The 18,658-nt window shown below is 32.3% G+C and overlaps 1 long non-coding RNA gene across 1 annotated transcript; it reads left to right on the top strand.

Moving 5' to 3' along the window:
- Window positions 1-7,297: 7,297 nt before the first annotated feature.
- On the top strand, window positions 7,298-17,742 carry LOC129234025 (uncharacterized). The gene is made up of 4 exons (XR_008581520.1): window positions 7,298-7,348; window positions 12,782-12,914; window positions 15,981-16,087; window positions 17,569-17,742. It is a non-coding gene; the product is annotated as an uncharacterized LOC129234025 (long non-coding RNA).
- Window positions 17,743-18,658: the final 916 nt, after the last annotated feature.

Genomic DNA, 18,658 nt, shown 5'->3' with positions numbered 1-18,658 from the left:
GATCAAAAGACTTTTGGATGGTATGGCAAAAAGTATCACACATTGTCATGGCAACAATTGCGACATTTTGCCATTCCCTAAAAACGAAGATTTAAAAAAAAAAAAAAATTTCCAAGTCCAAAAAATCACGGAAAATCTTCAAAGTCTCAATAGATGACGCCACGAGCATTTAGCACATGTGAAAATTATATTGAGATGATAATTAACGTGCTTACACTCAGGTCTTAGTAGCTTGGTCAGTTTGCGCGTGTCTAAATCTGACAGCTACTAAGACCTTTTGGAGATCGTGTGTTCGATTCCCAGCAGCGACACTCTGTAAAAATAAAAATAATTAAATTCGCAGAAATATTCAAAGTCCGGAAATATCTCAATAGATGGCGCCACCGACGTTAAACATAGCATAAGTTAAAACATAGCAACAAGTGTTGCCAACCGAAAACTAAAAACTCTGGTTGTCATGACAACAAGTGTTGCCATTCCAAAACCGAAACTCAAACAAGTGTTGCCATCCAAAAAGTAAAAACTTTGTGGATACCATGACAACAAGTTCAAAATATTCTAAGTCCGAAAACGCGGGAAAAATATCTAAAACGCGGGAAAAACCCTCGTCACCTTCTACGGGTTCTCGCGGCGGCCCCGGTCGTGGGGAGGGTCAACCCCAAGGTCGGGAGGGGGTGGGGAGGAAGTGGAGGAGGCGGTGGGAGGAAGAGTGGGAGGCGGGGGAGGCGGATTGCAGATGCATGCTGCGGGCTGCGCCGGCTGTCGCAGAACTGTCCTTTATCCCCTACTATGAATGAAACAATTTTGAAGATAGAGCAATTTTTGTATTTTTTATGAATTTTTGAAAAAACCTTTAATTTGCATGTTTTCCTGGGTTTTATTTTTTTTCTAATATCATCCTGCGAGAAGTATCAAAGCCTCATTTCTGAAATTTAAGTTGGTAATAGCAAAAACATTTCGCCCTCTTCAAAAGAAAAAAGTTCTTAAAAATACACAATAGTTTTTTTTTTACAATTTTTTTAATGCTGAACACATCATGTCCTTTCACGTATCAGTCGAAAAAAGCGTTCTTCAATCTTTTATGCCTGTGACGTCACTACTTGGGTTTCGATTCGATATTTACGATGGAATCTTAATCGCAAGCAATGTTAATCTTTTTTTTTTTACTATATAGCTTACTTCTACATTTTCTGACGTGATGACCACGTGTTTTTTCGGCAGCGCTTGCTTTTTTTCTTTCCTTTTTTTTGTTTTATTTAGGGATTGCATTTATTCCTTTTTCCATCCCCCCCCCCAAGCTGGACCTTTCGCTGTATCTACATTACGTTACATTTCATAGTTGTTCGCATTAATTCAATAAAAACAGCGAGATTTTTTTTATCTTTGTCAAACGCTACTTTTTGCACACTACGGGGAATTTGAGCTTTTTTTTTTGCTCTACTTAAATAAAACAAAAGCGGCTTTTTGAGTGTTCTTTGCTTTTCTTAGGAAATGGGCGAGGAGGTCAAAATAAATAGAGATGGATAAGAAAATGTAGAGATAGATTGTAAAGGTAGATAGCCGTCGAAGGCGGCAATCTTGGCGTAAAAATGTGAATGGCACAAAAAAAAAGAAAGAGATGGATTGATTAATACCGCTGCCAAATTTACTTAAACAACCGCCAAAGGCGGCAAACGTGAAGTAAAAAGGTAAATGACATGTCAGCCAAACAGCCGCCGTAGGTGGCTGCTTGCACATTGGGTGTCAATGCCCCCCTCCCTCCCCCACATATGGAAGTGCTTTTTGTTATTTTTCGACAAAATTTGCATGAAGAGTAAGTCGTTTGTGTCTCCCCTCCCCCTCCTTTAAAAATATTCCAAACGACGAAACTGGAGACAGATCTAGAAAATATTTTATTCAAATTATTTATGATATAGATAGATATAGATTGATTGACACCGCCACGAAATTTATTTAAGCAGCCGCCGAAGGCGGCAACATTGGCGTAAAAAAAAAAACGAATGATAATACTGATTTATAGAGAAAAACATTGATTAACTCCTTAAGACCGAGGCCGGCCGTATACGGCTTTGTAACTTAGATCCGAGTCCGCCCGTACCCGGCCGAGTTCTGCGATTTCAGGGGTGGTGGGTAGAAGAAGACACCCTACTGCGAGACCTCCCCGAAGAAGACCCTTTCTTCTAGCCGATAGCTATTTAGCAAGTGATAGCGACAACTGCATGAATGGGGAGCTGCTAATGACTTGATGTCGCTTGGCTTCCTCAAAAAATGAGAAAAGATGAATGCGTTGTACGATTTCGTTTCAATTTCCTCCACTTCTAATCCTCACTTTTTTGTACCACTTTTTTAAAAATAAATTCTATTCTAGGATTTATAAATTAATGTTTTGCATAATTTTTATGATAATTCGTACAACATTAAAGCACAAACTTTGCAAATAACTGCATATACATGCTTCAGGTTTACAAGGAACCTCGAAACACGGGTGTGCAATTACTACTTGCAATATTTCGCCTTCTATTAACCTTTTCTATTTTCATTATTTTTATTTTCAACCCAAATGTAATTATTTCTTTCCAGTTTTAGAAACTTAAAAGTATTACTCAGCAAATCAGAGCTTGGAAGGCATCTAAACAAAACAAATCTGCCCAGAGCTTTAACTTGCTCGTAAAAATATACTGCACCCCACCACACAACTGTTACCCAAACAGTAGCGCCCCACAAAAAGTGAGATAGGAGGTCATAATTCCATAAGGACTTAAAACACACATAACATGTAAAAATGTATGCATGGGTCAACCAACTCCAGTATTCAGGTCGCACGGGTGACTAAAGAAGATGCCTTAGATTCTAGTTCTCTCAGAATGGTCAAAAGAAAAGAATTTTGTTACGATATTATACAATTTACAAACTACCGTATTATCCACTTTACCTTTAGAGTTCAAAATTTTGAGTAAAGTGATACTTGCTAGCAATATAATACATATTTGCACTTATAAAAATTAAATCACAAAATAGCATTTTCTAGTTTTCTTCTGAACAACATGTTATTCATTAATTTGGGAAATTCAGTCAGTTTGTCAACATGTAAATTCAGAACCATGATTTACAAAAAAAAAAAAAAAAAAAAAAAAAAAAGGTGAAAAATGACAATCTGCTTAAATTTTCAAAAACAGTTGTCTCTGAAGTGAGATAAACAGAAATTTCTAATGGCGCTAAGTCACATTGTAATATTCCTTTAACGATTGTAGTGTAACAAACACCAAAAAATCGGATTTAATTCTTTCCTAAATTCATTTAATCAATTTAAAAAGACATTATCTCTTGCTTTCAGTAGCACATCCCACAACTTTGTTTCCTTGAAAATATAAATTAATTGTTAAATTCTTCAAACAAATTAAAGCACATATTTACTTCTGTATAAATGGCATTATTCAGGAAAACATCATCAGAATAAATTTTAGGGAATATTTTTTTTAAATCATGTCATACAGCATTTTACTTACTGATAAATATAAAGAAAATCTAAATCTGTGCTTCTACATCTGTTGCATTTGCACTTTTAGCACTAATTTAGAATTAATTGATTTTTTAAGAGAAAACAAATGTCACCTCCTTCCCCCAATATGAAATTGTTGTCAATAATAATTAAGCGATTTCAGAGTTGCATCAAAACAAGAAAACTTTCGTTCAGTACAGATTTATCTATCTTGCATTTCTATGTTAAAAAGTTGTATGCTCTCATCTTTATCATATTTATATATATTAGCTAGTTATATACGATAACCATTTCAACTTGTGTGTTTGTGGGTTGGAGGGGCGGGGGGCAATTTTACCTTACTTTCAAAAGTAAAGGGGCCTTGCCCTCTCACTTTTCAGAGTTAAAAATTAACAATCGACTGAAAAATTATTTCTACTCGGATTGATTTTACGTATTAATTTATTTTGCGGGAATAAAACCAAAAAACTCAAAAAAAAAAAAAAAAAAAAAAACTGATTTTTTCTTATGTTATTTCATTGGAATGAAGATTATAATTGGAAGAGTTCATGGCCGGATTTGGAAGTGTGGAGGCCCCGAAGCAAACGAAGGAGTGGAGGCCCCTAATCAGGGTTCGAAAAGATCATCATATTTTCGAAAATATCCGATACTTTGATATACAGTAGAAGACCATTATAACGCCGACCTATATAACGCAATTCTCTATAAACCGTACAACTTTCCAGAAGTAAACAATAGGTTTTGAAGTTAAAAAAATACCTCTGTTTTGTTATGCAAACATAAAAATTGTTATTTTGAAACAGTTTTTCATCTTTCCATCTTAATCCAAAACTTTTAAATGGAAATTAGTACCCCCTTACAGTAAACAGAAAATACCAGATGGCTCTTGCAAATGCAGCTGTTATGCAAACCAAGAAGCTAGCAGAAGTGCAGGATAATGCACTTTCGTTTGATTGTGAAACATATTTATTTGTGAATAACTAATTGTAATGTTGGTGCTTTAATACTCATTGCAGATAAAACTCATTCTGAAGTGCTAATATAGAGACATATTCTGAGCTTTAGTTTCAAAATTTGTGAAATGACCTATATAACGCAAAAACCTGTATAACGCAAAAGCTCTGGTGCCAAGGTGTGCGTTATAATGGTCTTCTACTGTATATCCGAATATTTTGATATATATATGTACTTATCCGATATTTTCGACCCGTGAAAGCTAGGGTATTTTGTAAAAATTTTATTGTGGAGGCCCCGCCTGCCCTCCACTAAATCCGGCTCTGGAAGAGTTAGTCTACGGTGGCTATTCATCTCAAATTTTGACGCCAAACTCCATTTTTATCTGTCATTTAATAAGTAATGTGAAAATCCAATTACATAGACTAGTTTTATTTTAAAAAAGAAAAAAAGGGGGGAAATAAATAAGATTTCGTGGCTTCCCCACTAAGCATTCTCTTAACCCCCGTTTTTTGAGGAAAAGACTTTTTTTTTTTTCATTATTACTCTTGAAAAATTATCTTTCTATTATTTTCTTTTAACTTTCCTTTTTTTTTCTCCTGACTGGGATAGCTTTTATTACTTGTCCGTAGTATACTCAGAAATGGAAAAGAGATAGGGGTGCAATTTCTTCCAAATGTTTCAAAATAGTTTCAAAAACATTCTTTCAGTAATTATTCTCATCAGTTTGTGCAAATGGAATTGATTGAAATTGGAAAATTTAAATTATTGCATAATAAATCTTAAGCTTGTGCTTGAACTGTAATGTTCTTATTTATGATTAATATCATCTACGCGTTGAAGGCGGCTAATATATGTGTATAAGATATATTAAGATTTACAATCAATATGCGAAAGTTAAGGGATTTGGGAATCAACCCGGCAAACCTTCTCTCGCCATGCCCCTGTTACAAATATTTTTTCTGATTTTCTGTAATTCTAAAATATGTCTCTTAAAAATCTAAAAAATATTTATATTTCGGAAAAAAGAATGTTTTAAGATTTTATTATAGCCTTTTTCAATAACTTTATAAAAAAGGAAAACATGTATTAAAAAGAACTATATGTTTTATAATTTATTATTCCGCAGAGGAATAAAAGTTATTGGCTGTGCTCAAACTTTTTTAATCAATCGAAATCGGGAGAAATGTTTCCAAAAACTAAAGCTGCTAGAAAGGTTAGGCATTTTGCGCTGTAGGCTGAACATGATATCCAAAAAAAAAAAAAAACCGAACTTATTAGCAATATGGTGAGGAACTGATGGAAAATCACGCTGTGAGACCACCTCAAAGATCCTTTCTTCCGACCGAAGTATTTTCAACTGATGGGACAAGTGACAGTGATGTACAATTCCCAATGGCAATACAACTACAAGGATTGATAGCTAATAACTTGTGAAGATGCTCGCATTTCGGGAGGAAGGGGGAAATGAAGAAACTTTTATATTCATTCTTTTTCATTCACGCGACTTGTTCTATTTTTTCCCTTTGAAATTCTTCATTCCGAAGTTGCTTTTGATTTTTGAATATTTTTTTTTGCAATTCAGATGTTTTATTCCTAATTTTAAAACATCCCATGTGTCTATAGATCGCAGACAGCTGAACCAACATACGCGATAAACACTGGCCTAGGGAAATAGCGAAAAAGGCTGCACGCCTGATGCGCGACAGCGATTAAGGTGACAGCTTACCACGCCTCCTGTAATTAGTGCACACAAGAACTGACGAGATGCTGCCGAAGGGGGTCTCAGAGTGGACGATTCCATTTCCAAAATAGCTTGATCGAAAAAGTCAGGACCTAACTGTAGTAAAAAATTCCCCCCTTCCCGGTCTTAAAGAGTTAATGTCGTCGCTAAATTGTTTAAGCAGCCGCCGAAGGCGGTACCCCTGGCGTAAAATGGCGAATGGCGTAAAAAGGCGGACCAGCTGGTCGCCGCAGGCGGCTAGTCTATACATATAATAAAATAAGATGTTTGTGTGTGTGTGTGTGTGTAGCGCGCATCCCGGGAAAACGGTAAGGCCTAGAAAGATGAAATTTAGTATACAGGTGTAGTTTTTGCTGAAGTTGTGCACCTCGGGCTTCGATTTTTGATATTTTAATTAGAAACAAAGTTGTTTTATGTGTTTTTTACACTTTTTAGTACTTTTTACCTCACAGTTCACAAACCAATCGCACCACACAAATATTTTTTGCACTATAGTGTAGGAAATTTAATTTTATATATGATGAATGAAAAAAAATTTAAAGATAGAGCAATCTTTGTATTTTTTACGAATTTTTGAAAAAACCTTTAATTTGCATTTTTTCCCGGGTTTTACTTTTTTCTAATATCATCCTGGGAGAAGTATCAAAGCCCCATTTCTAAAATTTAAGTTGGTAATAGTAAAAACATTTCGCCCTCTTCAAAAGAAAAAAGTTCTTAAAAATACGCAATAGTTTTTTTAACAACTTTTTTAATGCTGAACACTTTATGTCTCTTCACGCATCGGTCGAAAAAAAGCGTTCTTCAATCTTTTATGCCTCTGACGTCACTACTTGGATTTCGATTCGATGTGAGGCATCGAATCTTAATCGCTAAATTGTAATTGGGAGGGCGTCTCATTCGAGGAAAACTTGACCCAAGCTATAACAATAGGCTAACCGCGGCATTCCAAAGGAGTTGTCCATGGGTTGCCATAAAGCAATAGCGCCGGGTTGCCAGCTTGGCGTCAATAGTATTATTAGAAATAGTTATAGTTTGATCCAACTGATTGATTTCGATGTCAACCGGAAGTTCCAGAATGTTGTCTTGTTTTTGCTTAACAATAACAACATGGCGATTCGTGAGAAATCTACTTGTGGTTTTCTACGTAAGTCGTAAGTATTATGATATTTTCTTAATATAATTGAAATTCAGGCTGAATAGAAAAAAAAACATATTCTTTCGTAAGCATTTTATTTAAAAATTGTTATTGTGTGTTTTTTTCTGTTTGTTTACCTGTTTTCTCTAGTTCAAGACTAATATGATTAGCCAGATTTGTTACTTATAATGCTTAATCTTTTAAAATTTCATTTTGTCTACTTGTTATTTAAGAATAAATTTTGAGTTGAAATTTGTCTTTTTCCTTTTGACAAATTCAGTTCTTTTTACGTATCATTGTATTGTATCATGTAAATTATTGATAGTGGTTCAGATTTTGCTGTGTAACTCAAAGATTAAAAAATTTTGCTAGTAAGAAAGCTATGAAAATGTTGGATAAAATATTTTAATGTAGATGTGCTAATTTTTTAACTTATTTTGGTATGAATCAATATCACATAAGTAGTACATAGATGTATATACAGTAGAATACCTTTATAACGCCGACCTATGTAACGCAATTCTCTATAAACCGCACAACTTTTCAGAAGTAAACAATAGGTTTTTAAGTTTAAAAAATCCCTTTGTTTTGCCTTGCTAATATAAAAGTTGTTAGGAAAATTGAATTTTGAAAGTTTTTCATCTTTCCAGCTTAATTCAAAGCTTTTAAATGAAAATCAATATTCACAGTAAAAAGAGAAAATATCAGATGGCTCTTGAAAATGCAGCTGTTATGCAAACTATGAAACTGGCAGAAGTGAAGCATAATTCACTTTCTTTTAAATGTAAAGCATATTTATTTGTGAATGATTAGTTGTGTTTTAATACTCATTGCAGATAGAACTAATTCTGAAGTGCTAATATATATATATATATATATATATATATATATATATATATATTCTGAATATTATTTTCAAAATTTGTGAAATGACCTATATAATGCCAAAACCTGTATAACGCAAAAGCTCTGGTCCCAAGGTGTGCTTTATTACGGTCTTCTACTGTACTTGAAAGTCATTTTTGTTGTTTACAAACCTAATTAGATTTGAAAAAACATTTTCATAGCCTCATCTCATCAAAAAACTAAGAATTATAGGTAAATTTAATGCACTTATCTTTATACATAAATGGCTACTTCTGTATGTATATATGTATGTCCAGCGTAATCTTCAAAACTACTGAACCGATTTTAACCATTTTTTCACCATAGATAGCTACATTATCAGGGAGCAACTTAGGCTATAATTTATTCCTAAAAATCATAGTTTAAAAACGTTATGATCAAAAACAGTAAATGTCATGTAATTTCCCCATTAAATGATTAATATAAAACCCATTGTTACAAAAGTTTGTTGCCTAACAACAGAAATATTCAATATTAAAAGTAATCATAATGAAAATTTTGAATAAAGGCTTCTCTGCAGCAAGCATGACATTTATTGCTTATCTTAGGATTTTTATCCTCATCTATATACATAAATGACTACTTTTGTATGTATGTCCGGGGTAATCTTAAAAACTACTGGATCCATTTTTAATATTTTTTCACCAAGATAGCTACATTATCAGGGAGCAACTTAGGCTATTATTTATTCCTAAAAAGCTTAGTTTAAAAACGTTATGATGGAAAACAGTAAATGTCATGTAATTTCTCCATTAAATGATTAAATATAAAACCCATTGTTACAAAAATTCTGTGCCTAACAACAGCAATATTAAAAGTAATCATAATGAAAATTTTGAATCAAGGCTTCTCCGGAGCAAACATAAGTTTAAAGCAGGGTTGGCAAAAACCCAGGTTTTTTTTAGAAAGCCCATGGACCCAGGGTTTTTTGGGTTTTTTTAAATAAAACCCAAAAAAAACCAACTAAAGTTGGGTTTTCTTAAAAGAAATGTGGGTTTTTTTGTCTTTTTTTAGGGAAAATGTGGGGGTACTTGTAGCATATTGTAGCGTAAGTGTATAGACAAAGTGCAAAAATTGTCTTCGGGTAAAAAAAGCTGGAAAACTAGTTAAAATTCAGCATATTCTGAAGAAAAGTATAAAAGACTACAAAACCCAAGAATGGTGAAGTTTCAGATTTTTTTTAGTTTTCATTATTACCAACAGTTAAGGCAAAGTTACTTCTCGAGTTATGAAATCTATTGTTCGTTTTTAATTACTACATTTTTTTTTGCATATTACTTTATTGTATATCATTTTGTTATGCAAAACTACTGTAGAACCTCAAGTAGTTTAAATCAGTTTTTACTGAATTCCAGCTTAATCAACACATTTCTTTGAATTGAATGTTGCCTGTTTTTCTACTTCTGTGTACAGAGTTCTCCAGTATTTTCGTCCACAAAAAGTATTCTGAAAAAAAGGTAGTATGGATATAATATGGAAGGTGATCATTTTTCATAATCTTTACTTCTTTATCAAAGACATTTTTTAAGCACAGAATCATTTATTATATCATGATGGTAAAATTTAAGATTGGAATTTCTTAGATCGCCTCCCTGAAAATTATCTGGGTAGGTGACTGATAGTTATGTTTGCATTCAAAATACATAAAACCAAAAGGTGAGCGATGATCACATTATCACAATGATGATCACGTTATCACAATGTTGGATTTAACGAGGTTTTGTTGCTGATGTCTTCAAATTACACGCCCTCTTTTTTGCATTTACTTGAATTCAGTGATTTTTTTCGATTCTTCTTCATAATGTTCTTTCTTTGAAATTTTTAAAGAGCGAAATGCCACATGATACGATTCAAACCACAGTGCGGAGTTCCGCACAGGTCAACTTGTTTTATCATTGTTTTTATTATCTTTTTAAACTAACTTCAATTTCAAAAAAATTGTCTACCCAAAAAAATGTGTATATCTAAAGGCTAAATGCAAAAAGGCAATACAATAACTTAATAGAATCGATCACAGGACCATTAATAGAAGACCATGTTCTTAGGAAATACAAGGAAACTTAGAAGCAAAGGGAAACACTCCAAGTACACTTAAACGTGTTATATACTCCGAGTGACTCTTTGTTCAGATGATTTGATCTTTCTTTCTTTTTTCCCCTACAATTTTTTAAAATGTTGTTTTATTTTATGTTTAAAATTTTTATGCAGACCACAACTTAATGCCAAAACCACCTTAAGCATAGTAATTCATTTTTTCCAGATTAGTTTTTACAAAGCTTTTTTTTTTGGGGGGGGGGGGGTCAATAACTGCTGTTGTATGTATAATCTATATATTTCAATGCAAACAATGTATTTCTTAGCTATGCATAAAATTTCCAAAACCATCTCATGAATTTATTTTTCAATGCAATCCCCACCCATGCACAAAACCAATATTCCTGAAAAACCGAGAAGGAACTGAAGGTTATTGTTTCAGGTTTTGTTCAACGTAAGAACAATGTATGAACGACATGACTAACTTACCTAGACAGCAGCTACTATAATTTATGTCAGGTCTCAATTCCAGAGGTGGCCAATGCTCTGGCCTCTCATCCATAATTTCAAAAAGGTGCTGTTTTTCTGCTGTGCCTAGAATCTAGCATAGAAAATAAAAATTATTAATTAGTTGAAACAATGAGACATCATCTGATATGCACAATTAGCTTTTTTAAATCCATTACTTTTTATCAAGAATTTGCGGATTTCAGTCACAGTAGACACTGCTATAACAAACCACTAGATTTATACTGCTATGGGCAGGTAAACAGCAGTATCTGCAGAAATTAGTATTTGAGGTATTTGAAGAAATGTGTGTTGGATTTAATACTAACATTTGGGAGATGTTAAAATTAGATATTTTTTTCAGCGGAAAACAAATAAGCAAGCTTGTATAATACAGCTGACATACAACAAATAACAAAAATGCAAAATGAAAAATTTGCAGTTACAGCCGATAGCAGGATACTGGCTAGTGGAAACAGAGATGGCCCTACTTCAATCACTTTTGCACATGCGCATAAGAGTGTTTGGCGCAAAGACCTTCGTTCATGACAATCATGTGATGGTGCAGAATTATTTTTTCCCAGTTTACATAAAAATGTTACAAGTATGTTCATGTTGGATTATCAGTATGTACGTGTGCAACAAATTAAATGTCACAAAACCATATTTAAGCATACACTAGAATTATTTACAGGCCCAGATCTGTGTGCCTGCAGACCCCGCTGTGCGGGAGGGGGGGGGGGACACACGTTCTTAAACCCAAAAAAAAAACCCAACTAAAACTGGGTTTTTAAATAGAAATGTGGTTTTTTTTGTCTGTTTTTATGGAAAGTGGGGGGGTACTTGTATCAAGCATTTTGTAGCGTAAGTATATTCACAAAGCGCAAAAATTGTCTTGGGGTAAAAAATGCTGGAAAACTAGTTAAAATTAAGCGTTTTCTGAAGAAAAGTATAAAAAACGATGAAACCCAAGAATGGTGAAGTTTCAGATTTTTTAGTTTCCATGATTACCAACAGTTAAGGCAAAGTTCGCATGATAAAATCTATTGTTTGTTTTTAATTACTACATTTTTTTTTTTTTGCATTTTACTTTATTGTATTTCATTTTGTTATGCAAAACTACTGTAGAACCTCAAGTAGTTTAAATCCTTTTTTACTGAATTTCAGCTTAATCAAAACATTTCTTTGAATTTTATGTTGCCTGTTTTCTATTTCTGTGTACAGAGTAACAAATATTAAACTTTTTCGAAGATAATGAAAATACTGTACATCCTGTTCTGTTTTCTGTTGACCGTTTGAAAAATCTGTTAATTTCTAAAAATATACCTTGTGTTTATTCGAGATTTGTGACGTGTTGGTTTGCAGAAAATAATTCACCTGAAAGCCTTTTGACTAGAGTAGTTTCCTCTGTACAGTCTACAAATATTGAGAAAATCAGACGAGACAGGACTCAGTCAAGATAATTTGAGTTATTTATTGACCAGTTAAAGAAAAAAGTTAAATATATTTATTTAAAATCTTTGAAGTATTTTTTTAATGCTGTTAAGTGTTAAGAAATACTATTAAAGTTCAAAATTCATTTTTTGTGTTCATTGTCTGTGATGAAGAACAAATAAAAAAGAAATTTAAATTATGAAAGTATTTAAATTAATTTTTTTTTAACTTCTCAGAAAATTTTAAAAAACCCAAAAGTGGGCTAAATAATGGTTTTTTTTAAATGGGTTTTTTCAAAAAAAAAACATTGGGTCCAATTCGGCCAACCCTGGTTTAAAGTCATTTGGAAACTCTACTTTTTTCTACTTTATTTCAAACATTTGGAAACTCTACTTTTTGCACACTTAGAGAAACAGCGCCGACTTATATAACGCAATTCTCTATAAACTGCACAACTTTTCAGAAGTAAACAATAGGTTTTTAAGTTTAAAAAATTCCTTTGTTTTGCCTTCCTAACATAAAAATTGTTAGGAAAATTAAATTTTGAAATAGTTTTTCATCTTTCCAGCTTAATTCAAAGCTTTTAAATGAAAATTAATATTCACAGTAAAGAGAAAATATCAGATGGCTCTTGAAAATGCAGCTGTTAATGCAAACCATGAAGCTGACAGAAGTGCAGGATAATTCACTTCTTTTTAATGGTAAAGCATGTTTATTTATGAATGATTAGTTGTATAATTAGTGTTTTAATACTCATTGCAGATAGAACTCATTCTGAAGTGCTAATATAGATATATTTTGAATATTAGTTTCAAAATTTGTGAAATGACTTATATAACGTCAAAACCTGTATAACGCAAAAGCTCTGGTCCCAAGGTGTGCGTTATAACGGTCTTCTACTGTACTCGTTTGTTCTTTATACTTATTGCTATTTTACTTTTATGGGTAAGGAAGAAGCTCGATTTTTAATCACATCAAAGCGGTGTGTTTTGAGTTCTTTCAGTTAAAACAAAACGAAAGAAAGAAGCGATTGTTTCTCACAATTATTATTGACCCAGGCAACGCCAGGAATTTTTGCTAGTTAATGTATAAATCTAAAACCTCGCTTGCTCAAGTAGCATCAACAATGGTTTTAAAATTTAGGGCTTACTTTGATATAATCGATATTCTATTCCAAACTCAAATTTTATTATATACCAGAGGCATGTGCAGAATTTCAATAATGGGGGTACCACTGCATCCGGGCCCGTGATTTAAAATAATCACTGGGAGGGCAATTACTACTCTACTCCTCCCCGTCCCACAATAACATTACTACTGCATCTTCACTTTTTCATTTTCATACATCACTAGGGCTGGGCAATATACCGATATACCATCATATATCGATATATATCTACTACCGCAATAACAATATTTAGATTTCTATCTGTTCGATATATCTTTTATAAAGAAAATACGGGACTTCATTACAGAGAAATTAAAATACTGACTTAACAATACGTAATCTTTCATAGCTCTGTGTGATGGGTGAATGTTTGAAGTTTTAAGATGTTTTCTGCATTGTTCAAAGAGTTATTTAATTTTTAACTATAGTCAAAGGGAAGAATTCACAAGGTTGCCGAAGGTAAATATGGGCCCCTTTGTCAGTAGGTCTCCGGATTTCCTCCCCCTATAGAGTTTTCAAAACTTATATTACTATCATTCAGAGCAGGTTCCTTCCAAGGATCCCTGCTCTCTTTCTGACAAAGCTGACATGACCTCTCATAGGCCCATAAAAGCGAACGTATATTGGTTAAGAGAGCATCCTAATGCAACAATTAAAAATTAACCAATTGAGGTATCAACACGATTCATAGTTCAAATTAAACATAAACTATTGATATTGAGCTGAATAAAATGTTTAAGAAAAATACTGAACAGAAATATTTTTATTTAAAAAAAATGAAAAACGAAAAAATCCTAATAAGAATACGTATGTCTCGCATTTATCACACGAGAGGTAGAAAAATTGTAACACCTGGCAGAGATGAATTCAAATTAAAGTAAATTGTCCAAAATAATCGTTTGAAAATGCTTCTTATGTCCATAAGTGTTGGACAGAATGTATAGTTATCTTATCCACGCCAACTACACTTGGATGATTGCATAAACTGCAGTTTTAATTGCGGATCTACGAAGTAAGACCAAAGATAAACATGAAGCAGAAAAGTGCGCAACTATCCTGGAGCAAAGAGAAGCTCATTTGGGTGCAACAAGACTGAAAAGGCATTTTATTCAGTGATGCATATTTATTTGTAATACCCTATCTGTCGAAAAAAGAGGAGATCAGGGGCAACAACGTTGAAAAAGTATTATATTCAGTGATGAATCATTTTTGAAATATCTGTAAACAAAAAAAGGTGTTTGGGTTTGATGTTTAAAAGGAAAAGCATATGAGAAATCTTGTGTAAGAGGTTCTCTCCACTTTGTCACATCCTTCTTGGTTTGTGGGTGCATGACAGCTGCTGGAATTGGGACGTTATATATATCATAAAATAAAACAATGCGTGATTTCCGCTGTTAATAATACTGAATGATACTTTATCTGAGGCACAGCAGTTACCCATTTAGCAACACATTTTATCTTCCAGCAAGGTTCTACTCCGTGTCACATCTCTAAATCGACTCATGGATTTTAAACAGAAAGAGGAATTTCGGTATTGAACTGGTAAATCAACTCTGCCAATCTCAATACAATCAAGAATTTGGTGTACCATCAAATCTAAATAAATCCGTTCAAGATCTGGTGCCGGCCAACAAAATTTAGCTTGTTGCCGCATTGAAGAGAGTATGGAAACAGTGTCAGAAACGATTAATGTAAATAGGTGGTAGAATCCATGTGAGAGAAAGGATTAAAGCATCGAATTCAGCAAAAAATGACGCATTCTAGTATTAATGTTGTTTCTTTTGAAAGTGTTTTCCCCCCTTTAATTTGAATATTCTAATTTTTTGACTCAATGTAAATCTTCATCACTATAAACGTTTGGATTATTCTGTCTAAGATTATTTTTAATTGAGTATATTTGAGATGAAATTCACACTTTAATGTCTAAGAAAGGTAGCATGTTCATTTAAATGCCTATTTTGCACTTATATTTGGTTAGAATAAACTTTTTTCCAAAATGTGGGAAGTATTCTATTATTTTGAATTTGAGTTGTATTTCATTGATTAGCTGAAAATGAAACTGTTAAATTTTTTTTAAATAACTTTATAAATGTAATCATAAAGTGCAAATAATTTTAGGTACAGAGTACAAACATGCTTAAAATTGAATTTTTAAATTTTCATTTTAATAAAATATCTGAAGAGTTCAAAAATTTTGGATGGCCTCTCCCAAAATGATTGGCTAGATCTGCCACTAAGCTAGAGTGTATATATTGGTAAAGATTAAGAAAAATATAAAAGAGATGAGCACACACATGTACGTGCAGTTAGATAATTTATTGAATTATGCTACAAATATGCCGCACTTGTGTTAAATTTATTTGAATATAAGATAATTAGGCATGAAGAAAAAAAGTTCCAAAAAAAAAAAAGCAATTTAGACTATATTTGGTCAATTAAAGTCATGATGTCCGTGGATCCGCCCCTTTCAAAAAGAAAGCACTTATTTAATATTTCTCGTTTCTTATACTTTGCATAAATGCAGTCATTACATTCTTTTGATTTCTGTTATTAAATTACAGTTTTATCTTATGATTAAAAATTTTGCTTCAAATTTCAGAGATTGTGAATGGAGATTACAAATAAGAATGCCTGTAGTGATGACCATTCTTTACATGCTGTGGAGGAAGTTCTGCTGATGATTACGCTATTTCTAATTAAGTGGCGGTAAGTATTCCTTGGCTATAAACTATTCTTAGCTGCAAATAAAATATTAACTTTCATGCAATAAGCAAACAAAAATTAGCTTGTGGATGAAAAGACTTCTTATGTTTTGTTTGATGTCTTTTCAATAATAAGGTTGTTTTTTTTTTTACTTAATTATCAAAAGTCCTTTGTAACCCTAAAGCGTGTGCCTCCGATTCTAGTTGCTATTTGTACCATTTAAATGTTTTTATGATGTTAGCAACTTCTTTTAGTTGTGTAACATCAATTTCTATTTGTACAGAACTTTTCTTTTGCATTTTCTTTACTTGGAAACCAGCCAAGGAAGCTGGGGTTCATAATAATCCCTACTTGCATTAAGACATTCTGAGATCGGTAATATGATCTAAAACTAAAGTCTGTGGGAACAATCCTTTCTCACCCCCTTCGTTTGAACAATACCCTTGTTTTATAATGTCATAGTATTGCTTTTATCATAAGTAGTAAAATATGACTTAGTAGTTGTTTGCTATCATGTGCAGAGAAAATAATTTTTGTCACTATAATGCACAGACTAAACAAATGTCAACAAACTATAATGTACAGTACAAATGAAAAAAAAGGCTATCTTAATTAAAATAATTAAAAATATACCTAAAACACCTTCAAAAAAGTGTTACAAATATAACTTACATTTTTACCGCAATAAAATTTTATTAAAATTTTGCAAAATTTTGCATATGGATGCCCTTGGTGCACTTACCCCATCTTACTTTAAATAAAGGGAAAGTGCAACCCTTCTTATAAACAAAGTCTGGTTAAAGTAATTAACTAAAACATGTCATGTATGTTAGTATGTAGTAACTTGTTGCTAAAAAAATACAACGTACACTTGCTGACTTCAGCTGTTTGATATGACAACAAAATAAACCAAACAAACTTTATCAATCTTCGCATTGGAGTATTTAAGTTATCACTGATTGTGTTTTATCTATGAGAAACCAGTGCCAATCTCTACTTATAGGATTTAACACCAGACATTCTCCCAACATGTTCAATGCATGGCAGAAGTCTCTTCAGGCAGCATTCCCCAAATTCTCAGGCGACGCACTTACCTGAACTCACCTCACATAAGTTTTTTTTTTTTTTTTATTTAACTAATTTTAAGTAACTGGATTGTTAATTTTTCCACTGCCTTTAATTTTCAATCCTAATCTTGATTTTTTTTTTCAGTTGGGTATTGACTATTTATGATTAACTGTAATGTAGTTTAAGATAGGTACTGCTTGCTATGTTGTTATTTATATTATATTATTATTACTATTATATTGTACAGATTGTATTACTGTAGATTTTAAGAGGGAGAAAAGGTCAAAAGATATCAAACCCCAGGCAGCAGTTATGTTTGCCATGCCATTACATGCAAACTTTTGTACACATTCCACTTTTTTTTATAATGTACATCTGGAATGCAAACTTATTTATTTTTATTTATTTATTTTCAGCTGTTAATTTAAAACTGACTTGGAGAAAAAGAAAAAAAGTGATGTAGATGCCAGCTATTAAAGAAGACTATTCTGTAGTTATGATTGACTCTATTTGTACCTTTGACTCTTATTTGTAGTAAAAAATTTTGAACTAAAATTCTTAATGCAAATAAATTTGTTTAATTTTTCTAATTCAGTCTATGTTTATTTCTTTTAAGTCTTACGTTTAAAAAAAAAAAAAAAATTCATCCATTTGTGTTAACTACTTATAAAATATGACTTTTATGCTCCATGTATGTTTTCTTTTTTTGTATGGTGTACGTTTGTAGTAGTTTGGTGGTAATTTAGTTTTAGATCATGAAATGGCGCCATCCTGAAAAGAAAATCTTCACAAAGCTGTAAAAGACTTGAATATATTTGTAGTTCAAAATTGTCATTTATTACATTTAAGTCAATTGTTGCATTATATCTTGAGCACTTTCATTTGCACACAAGCATAAATATCAAAAAAATTAGTTACTATTATGGAAAACAAAAAAACTTGTGTACAAATTGAAATCTTTGATGAAGAATTCAACTTTTATGTAACTAGATTAGAATCAGCTGAATAAATAAGATACATATATATTTACACTTGAGTGTTCACATTAAATAAATATTCAATATAAAATATAAATTTGAATCATTTCATTCTGTTTTAGATATTTTCTCACAAAATAGTTTCTCTAAAAATGTAGTTTTGAACACTTTCGTACAGTTTTAAACACAAGGGTTTTGGACAGGGTATAGTGTTCAAAACTGCCAACCCTGCTGTTGTGTTGCTACAGTGAAAATTTAAGTTCAAAATGTATGATTTTTTTTCCTTGTTGTCAAATCTATCGCTTCTAAGTTAACTTTAAATTATGGACAATTTTGATTGTTATTTTCCTTCCTTTCTGCAGGTAAGTGTTCTCAAAACATATCTCTCCAATACCCTAAAAGACGATGAAATGTAAATTGCAGTACATAATTTATTTATGAAGCATATAATACTTTTTTTTTTGATCCCACCATCTTATTAACTGTAAACTGACAAATCTTAAGATATTTTATACTATATCTAATAATT

The sequence above is a fragment of the Uloborus diversus genome, unplaced genomic scaffold (assembly GCF_026930045.1).
Source record: "Uloborus diversus isolate 005 unplaced genomic scaffold, Udiv.v.3.1 scaffold_923, whole genome shotgun sequence".
In the NCBI taxonomy this organism is placed as follows: Eukaryota; Metazoa; Arthropoda; class Arachnida; order Araneae; family Uloboridae; genus Uloborus; species Uloborus diversus.
Note: the sequence above shows the minus strand (reverse complement) of the source record. Positions and strands in the feature narration are given on the sequence as shown.